A 7867-nucleotide genomic window follows, 5' to 3' on the forward strand; every position below is an offset into this window, starting at 1 on the left:
GGGTGCCGCCGGTGCATGGAGCCACCTGGGGGGCTCTTCAACTGGTGGGGAAGATTGTCACATCTTGCAGGAGCTTTCCTCTCCTCAGGGGCTCTCTCTGCAGGAGGGGGAGATACAGGAGAGGTGGAAGAAGATCTCAGCCTGGGTGTTTATTGTCTTATGTAGTCTGGAAGAAGAGTGGATGGTGGGGTGGGTGCAGTTTTCTCTGTGGTGGGGTTGGGTGGACTGTCCCGGGCTCTGTGGGGCCGGGAGGCACTGCTGTGCTGGGCCCCGGTCTGGATGGGCCTGGGCCCCCTTTCCCTGGCGGGTCGCGGAGTATGGGGGTGCCTACTGGGGTCAGCGGGGGAGCTGGCCCCAGGGAGGGGTCACTTGCCCCTCCCTTCCTTCCCTCCCCATCTCCAGCTGCCTCCCTCTTCCCGCTCCACCACAACCACCCACACATGCAGGACCTTGGAGTAGGGGTATGTCACCAGGGTGCAGAGGAGGCCACCCCCCCCGTCCCCTTCTGGCTGCCTCTGCCTCAATTTTATCCCACAACTTAGACATTCACATTACTCACACTCTCATTACACATACATATAGGATCTTGGGGGTGGGCACGATACACGGAATCCAAAGTACCATCAGGGTGTACACCCCACCCCTGGCGTCGTTGCCCACCTCTCAATGTTAAATACACGTAGACATTGAGGGCTAGCAGGAGGGACCATGCGCTTACCTGCTGCTCTCTGGCAGGTAGCTCCAAGCCCTTTTTTTTTTTTTTTTAAATGCACCTTAGAACACACATGCATCAACACTACAATGAGCGGGTGGAGGGAGGTTTGGAGTCTTCTCTCACCCCTGTTCTCTGCGACCTGCTGGAGCGGGGGGGCTAGGAGGAGGAGTTGGCCGTCCGGCTGCGGTCTGGAGTGTGGGGCCTTCCTGCTGCTGCGGAGTCGGGGCGGTCTGCCTCCCCCCACCGCAGGGAAAAGGGTAACACCACCTGGGTCTGGGTGCAGTTTCCCCCTCCAGGGGCAAGGGTACCTAGACCCGGTGTGTAGAGTACGCTTGGGGAGTGTGATCGTGTGTACAGCGTCTCTTTATGTCTGTCTCCACGTTGGTTGAGTGTGGAGTAAGTGCATATGAGAGCATGAGGGTGGGAATGGATGTTTGTATATGTGTGTGCCTATATTTCTGTGTCTATATGTCAGGTTGGGTGTCAGGCGCCACCTCTCTGGGGACATCTTAGGCCCTCCAAGGTTTGGAGGCCTATCTCCCCCTACCACCACTTCCCTGCCAGTGGCGGACTCCCTCAGACATCGGTGCGTTGGTGGTTCTTTGTGTCCGGGGATGGGCGTCCAGGTACACACCGGCTCACTCCTTGGCGGCCGCTTATCGGGGCCTGGAGCCTGGGGCTCGCTCGGGCCACTTCGGAGGTGGGGTGCCCCCGGCCTCTCGGCCTGGGGCTCGGTCACTCAGGCACGGCTGGCTGCCGGAGGAGCTCACGGGCGCGTCACTGCAACTCCCCCTGGCTTCTGCTCCGCGGCTGATGAGTGAGCCCTCATCTGGGACTCTCCTCAGCTCTTTCTGGGACAGTGGCGCGGCTGCCCCTCTGTTGGTCTTCCTTGATCTCTTGTGTTCTGGGGGCCTCTGGATGTCTGGAGTTTTGATCTCCTCCATACCTGCTTCATGCCCTGGAGGACGGGGCTGTGCCCCCCCCCCCACACCCTCTAGCAGATCATTACATGAAAGAACCTTTAAAAAAAAAAAAACAAGCGCGTCCATGCTCACAGGTGTACACACGGGTGATCACACCCACAAACTACACCCTTTTTGGCTCCTACCTCAAAGCACACTGTGTTCTGTTGATCTTATGTGCTGCACAATAATGTTTAATATTTAGTATTTACTGTCATATTCCCATATATCATTGTGATGTTGTTTATTCTATTACTCTTGTTCTCTCCTGCTTGTTTTCTTTTTTCTTTCTCAGCAGGTGACTCAGGTGATTGATATATGCATTTTTTTTCTTCTTTTTTTTTTCTGCTCATTCTGTTGGTTTTTGTCTTTTGCCCTTCTCCCCCGTCCCTCTTCTCAGCTGTTTCTCTTTCCCTCTTTCTTTCTCCCCTTCTTTCCCCCAGTCAAGTCTACGGGACGTATTCAGTAAGTGAAAATAAAATGAACAATAAAAGGTGAATCAAATGGACCATTACGGCAAGGCTGGGATGGTCAATTTGGTAAAGTAAATCCGTTGGGCATCTTTCTTTGCCTTTAGACAACAATTCTGATGGCAAAAGAGCCAAACGGGACAGGCCAAAAAAGGAAAAAAAAAAAGGATGACTTGGATTGTCTCCTTTAAAGGGGAGACAAGTGTATCCACTGATCCACGTCACTTTACCTGGATGATGACTCCTCTCCCCCTCACTCAGAAACACTCCTAATATAACCAAGCAAATAAATAATATTGAAGATTTACTTACATCATTACAAAAGCATCAGAAATATCTCCCTTTGATTCTATTTCTCCATTCCTGCTGAACATCAGGCAACAAATATCTCAATAAATCACAGTAAAATGTAAAGCACATGTTTTCTCTGCTTTGTCTAACCTCTGCAGAGCCTCTGTCAAGAAAAACATATCTGTAAGCATAAAACAAATATACATTTCATAACACGTCACTGGACAAACCTCGGTCAGTTGATTTCCTCTGTGCAGTGCAGACGAACATCAGTCAGCAAGTGACTCTGCTGGTTCTTCTGAGGAAACACCACCGTCTCTCCACACCGTCACCATCTGTGAGCACAAACTGCCGCGCTGCTCTGCCAGCATGTAGGAATCACATATCACACACAGGGGTGAAGAAACATTAGAGCTCAACTTTGGATACTTTAGATCTAAACAGATCAAAGCAGCTCTTAGCTTCAACAATCAGTGAGCAGACAAACAATGATACCAAACTGATTCTGTATGAATACAATATGGTATTTTCAATACAGGTGTCAAATTAATTTATTAAAACTAATACAGATATATGTACATTTTTTTTTGATTAATTAGTTTGCTAAATTATAAGAATATATTTTTTTTTCATTTAACAATTGCAACTGAAAGAAATTAAATATTGAACAAAAATATATTGTCACATTCTGAGCATGCTCAGCACGCTGACAGACTTGAAGTTGCTACAGATTTTAAGAAGTGATAATTATAGGGAAGAAACTTCTCTTTTTCATCCGTTTGATCAAACATTTGATGCCTCAGCTGTCTCAGTCTATAGTGTTCTGCAACTACAACTAACCTGAGGCTTGGATTTGGCTGCAGGTGCCCTTGTACATCCTTCTCAGCAGCACACATGTGGGTACCATTTAATCACACTTCTTCCTGAGCTTTGCTTCATCACAAGACCAAAGGTGGCATCCCGTGTCACAGTCTTATCATCATCCAGAAGAAACATTTGAAGAAACATCATGGAGAAGAAACATTTACGCGCCTCCTGGTTTTGTTTTGTGATCCTGCAAAAAGACTGAGGACAACAAAGCCCAGAGAACACGAGATACACAACATCCAACATTCAGACTCAACAGCCTCCATAAATGAAGAGCACCAGGTTGGTTCAGTTATAGTAGATATGAGCATACTTGACATTACTGGGTATGAATAATAATCAAGAGACAAACTTTAAAGATGCAGAGCAAGATGTCCCATCATCAGACTGTAAACAAACATCCACCAGGCTTCTTTGTTGCCAAAATTGATGATTCTCCCATCAGGGATCAGTAGAGTGTATTAACCTGTGGTATAAGCAGCAGTCACTGAAATATTACTGTTTCAGACAAGAAATCTAGCACATAAAAGCCAGGGTGGGAGGAATCTCTGCAAACTGACTTACCTCTGCAAGTGTGAAGCTCAACAAAAATCTGACTCTCCAGTCACAGACAAACAAAAACTGCAGCTGGGAGATAGAAAACGCTGTCTGGGTCTTGCTGGATGTTGCTGGTCAGAGTCCCACATTAACAGAGTGCTTCTTGGTCCCACTGACCCATGTGGACAGTGGCTGTGGAGAACTGTTCTGGAAAACAGAAAAAAGAGATTTAAAATAACAAAAAGCCAAACAGGATTTCCACAAAGACTCTCTTGGAATCAGCAATCAAAAAAATCACTGGTTCATATTTCAATTAAATATGAACAGGTTCCTTAAATGTACGTAGTTCAGATCTGATTTAATTTAATTTCCTTCACACAGCACATTCGTCCAGGCTGACAGGTAAACATCGAATTAATCTCAGGTAACATGACTCATAGTAGAGATTCAGTAAGAAAGATTGCTAGCTCTAATATTATTACCACACAATCCAAGGACACACCAAAAGCTCAGATTTGTAGAACTATTTAAACAAATGTCTTCTGAATATTCAATTCATGTTCACAGTGGGAGGGTGGGGGGGTGTCGTGGAATTTTTTAAATAAAGTCTGCAACACAGAAAGAGCTGTGATCAAGCTATTTATTACTGCGCCAACACACATCAAACATCACAGTTCAGTCATGTCAGCGCTGCCACAGAAGTGGTGCTCCTACTCCTTTATGCATTCCAAGGAAGAGGGAGGAAGTTACAAACTGATCCTACCACACTTCATGTGTCTCGCTATGAAACCTAACGGATCAATGGTTATGCTGTTTTGTGCCCTTGGCCTTATCAGCACCTGTAAAGGGAGTTGTTTTCTCAAACTGCTGACGCTGAAGTAAGTTCATCTAGTTTTAGAAACTTTCACTGAACAGTCTATAACAGTGTCACAACTAAGCATATGCATAAGCACTTAAATGCTTTAAATGAGAATAACAGAAAATTTCTATTACAGAGGCTAGAGCCTGTCCCAGTAGTCATAGGTAGAGCACACCTGGACAGGTCACCAGTCTGTCAGAGGACTAACACAGAGACAGACATCAGAGTAACAAATCTATTTAAAATTAATGTAAGTTTGCTGCAGCTGTATGTATGAACATGTGTTTCTGTGCTCACAGTCCACCTCTCAGGAACCTGCAGTTCACTTTTAGTCAACTTTAAACAGACCTCACAAAAGGCTGATGTGGCTGGATCAGTAGTCTGATTTAAGTATGATACCTTTGGCCAGGGATTAATCTGGTGCATTGCTTCACTGCAGTCTTACGTATTTTCCCCACACCTGAATATACAAGTAACAGCTTCAGCTGATGCAGCCTGACTCAATCCTAAATGTTCAGCACACAGAGATACAGAGGTACTATTTAAAGTTTAGTGATAACCTGAGTCACTGATCATTTGCAGTATTACAGAGTCTGGCAGTCTTTGCATGATGTCCACGTCACTGTAAGTTTCTAGCTGACTCTCAGGTGTGACAGGTGTGCCAGCAGGAAAGAGTAATAATAACCTGCATCCTGAGGTTTGTCATGCAGGATTAAAGGAGCCAGGCTTTGTTCACACAGCTAGGATTGTATTTTACACTGACCCTGGGTCAGTATAAGTATCATACAGTTTAAACGAAGCACTGAAACTTGCACATATTTATTATAGATGCACTGAAGCTAATCGAGATATTTGCTGTCAATCTGTGGCTGCGATTAAACACTTTACTGGAAACTTTATTAACTAGTAACTTCATCAGTCATGACAGAAGCTAATATTTCTGTGCTAACATCGTTTAACCAGTAACAGCTTTACTCCAATATAAGCTAACGTTTACACCGTAACTTTAAGCTAGCACTATAAAGACGGTAAAACACGTAATAATATCTACAAATGCATCTTAAAGCTGTTATATTAGCACTCGGTGTATTACTAAGATAACCACATTAACATTACTGACACTCGCTGACTTTTAATAGTCATTCTATAAATGCTGTCCGTTTAAATGGTCTTACCTGTACACACTGCATATCCACCGGATTCCAGCCAGAGTGGATTCTGGAGTCTTCCCACGCTCCTGTTAGTGATCCTCCATCTGGATGGATGAGAACAACCTTCTGAACAATCTAGCAGGAGATGGCCCATATCTATGGGACTGATTTGTGCTAATAACGCCCATTGTATGGACTGATAACAGCCGAAGCGGGTGAATAAAGTCACCCAGTAGCTAGCTGTGCCATTACCCAGCATACATCACTCCCTGCGTAAATGCAACAAACGTTACAAAAGTATTGTTCTACCTGTTTTTCAGGTAGTTGTTTACATTATATAATTTATTGTGTTCTGTATACGTCACTACAATGTGATTTGGAAAATGTCTAAATATACCGACAACAGGCACTTCCGCAGCAATCTCTTCAATCGGAGGACCCTTCACGTCAATTCCCGACGCGAGAGGGGTACCCTGCACGTCCATAAGTGCAGCAGAGGGAGCCTGACCATGCGTCACACGTTTGACGAGTTGGGAGTGAGAACGTGTTGGTGCAGCAGCAACCACAGCCTCCCAGACACTGTTCTTCAGAGAGGTGTACTGTTTTCCCTCCTTGTAAATCTCACATTTGATGATGGACCACAGGTTCTCAATGGGGTTCAGATCAGGTGAACAAGGTGGCCATGTCATTAGTTTTTCTTCTTTTATACCCTTTCTTGCCAGCCACGCTGTGGAGTACTTGGACGCGTGTGATGGAGCATTGTCCTGCATGAAAATCATGTTTTTCTTGAAGGATGCAGACTTCTTCCTGTACCATTGCTTGAAGGTGTCTTCCAGAAACTGGCAGTAGGACTGGGAGTTGAGCTTGACTAATACCTTAGAAAACCAGTCTTGAGATATTTCTTGGCCCAGTCTTGACGTTTCAGCTTGTGCGTCTTGTTCAGTGGTGGTCGTCTTTCAGCCTTTCTTACCTTGGCCATGTCTCTGAGTATTGCACACCTTGTGCTTTTGGGCAATCCAGTGATGTTGCAGCTCTGAAATATGGCCAAACTGGTGGCAAGTGGCATCTTGGCAGCTGCACGCTTTACTTTTCTCAATTCATGGGCAGTTATTTTGCACCTTGGTTTTTCCACATGCTTCTTGCGACCCTGTCGACTATTTTGAATGAAACGCTTGATTGTTCGATGATCACACTTCAGAAGCTTTGCATTTTTGAGACTGCTGCATCCCTCTGCAAGATATCTCACTATTTTTGACTTTTCTGAGCCTGTCAAGTCCTCCTTTTGACCCATTTTGCCAAAGGAAAGGACGTTGCCTAATAATTATGCACACCTGATATAGGGTGTTGATGTCATTAGACCACACCCCTTCTCATTACAGAGATGCACATCACCTAATATGCTTAATTGGTAGTAGGCTTTCGAGCCTATACAGCTTGGAGTAAGACAACATGCATGAAGAGGATGATGTGGACAAAATACTCATTTGCCTAATAATTCTGCACTCCCTGTACAGCATCAGGGTATTAAAATTCATTTCCATCTTAGAAAGCCCAGCAGGAGTTCTCATCACTGTTTAAATAATGAATGTAAATTAATGAAGCAATAATTGTACTGTTTACCTCATAATCATTGCAGAACAGAGGGTGAAATTGATCTCCAAGATGGCGCCGCGTATGGATGCCCTGGTGCTTCAGTGCGTTACTTTTGTCTTGTTTTTGTGCATTTCTTCTGTGTCTGGGCACTCCTCTGGATATTCTTACACCAGAGAAGAGCTCCTTAACTGCAGGACTACAACGCCTGTGGATTTATTTCCAATATTTGTCGCATCTGCGGCAGATTTACTGCTGACTCTGATCAGGAAAGTGAGACGTCGAAAGAGAGGTAAGCGAGCCGGCGTACTCGTGCGTTTGAGGAAACGCGGACTGAGAACGGCCCTTCCTGGGATCTTCCTTTCTAATGTACGCTCACTCTGGAATAAGATAGACGAACTGGCCCTGATGAGAAGCATGAACAG

At 45.2% G+C, this 7867-nt stretch overlaps 1 long non-coding RNA gene across 1 annotated transcript; it reads right to left on the minus strand.

Moving 5' to 3' along the window:
• Positions 1-2318: 2318 nt before the first annotated feature.
• On the minus strand, positions 2319-6412 carry LOC146717133 (uncharacterized). Its single transcript, XR_014921857.1, has 5 exons — positions 5877-6412; positions 3870-4049; positions 3279-3771; positions 2669-2799; positions 2319-2416 (listed from the first exon to the last, which is right to left on the minus strand). It is a non-coding gene; the product is annotated as an uncharacterized LOC146717133 (long non-coding RNA).
• Between the last annotated feature and the right edge of the window lie 1455 nt (positions 6413-7867).

The sequence above is a fragment of the Copadichromis virginalis genome, linkage group LG2 (genome assembly GCF_057382275.1).
Source record: "Copadichromis virginalis isolate Kocher_CV1m ecotype Utaka linkage group LG2, C_Virginalis_male_GT1.1, whole genome shotgun sequence".
NCBI lineage: Eukaryota > Metazoa > Chordata > Actinopteri > Cichliformes > Cichlidae > Copadichromis > Copadichromis virginalis.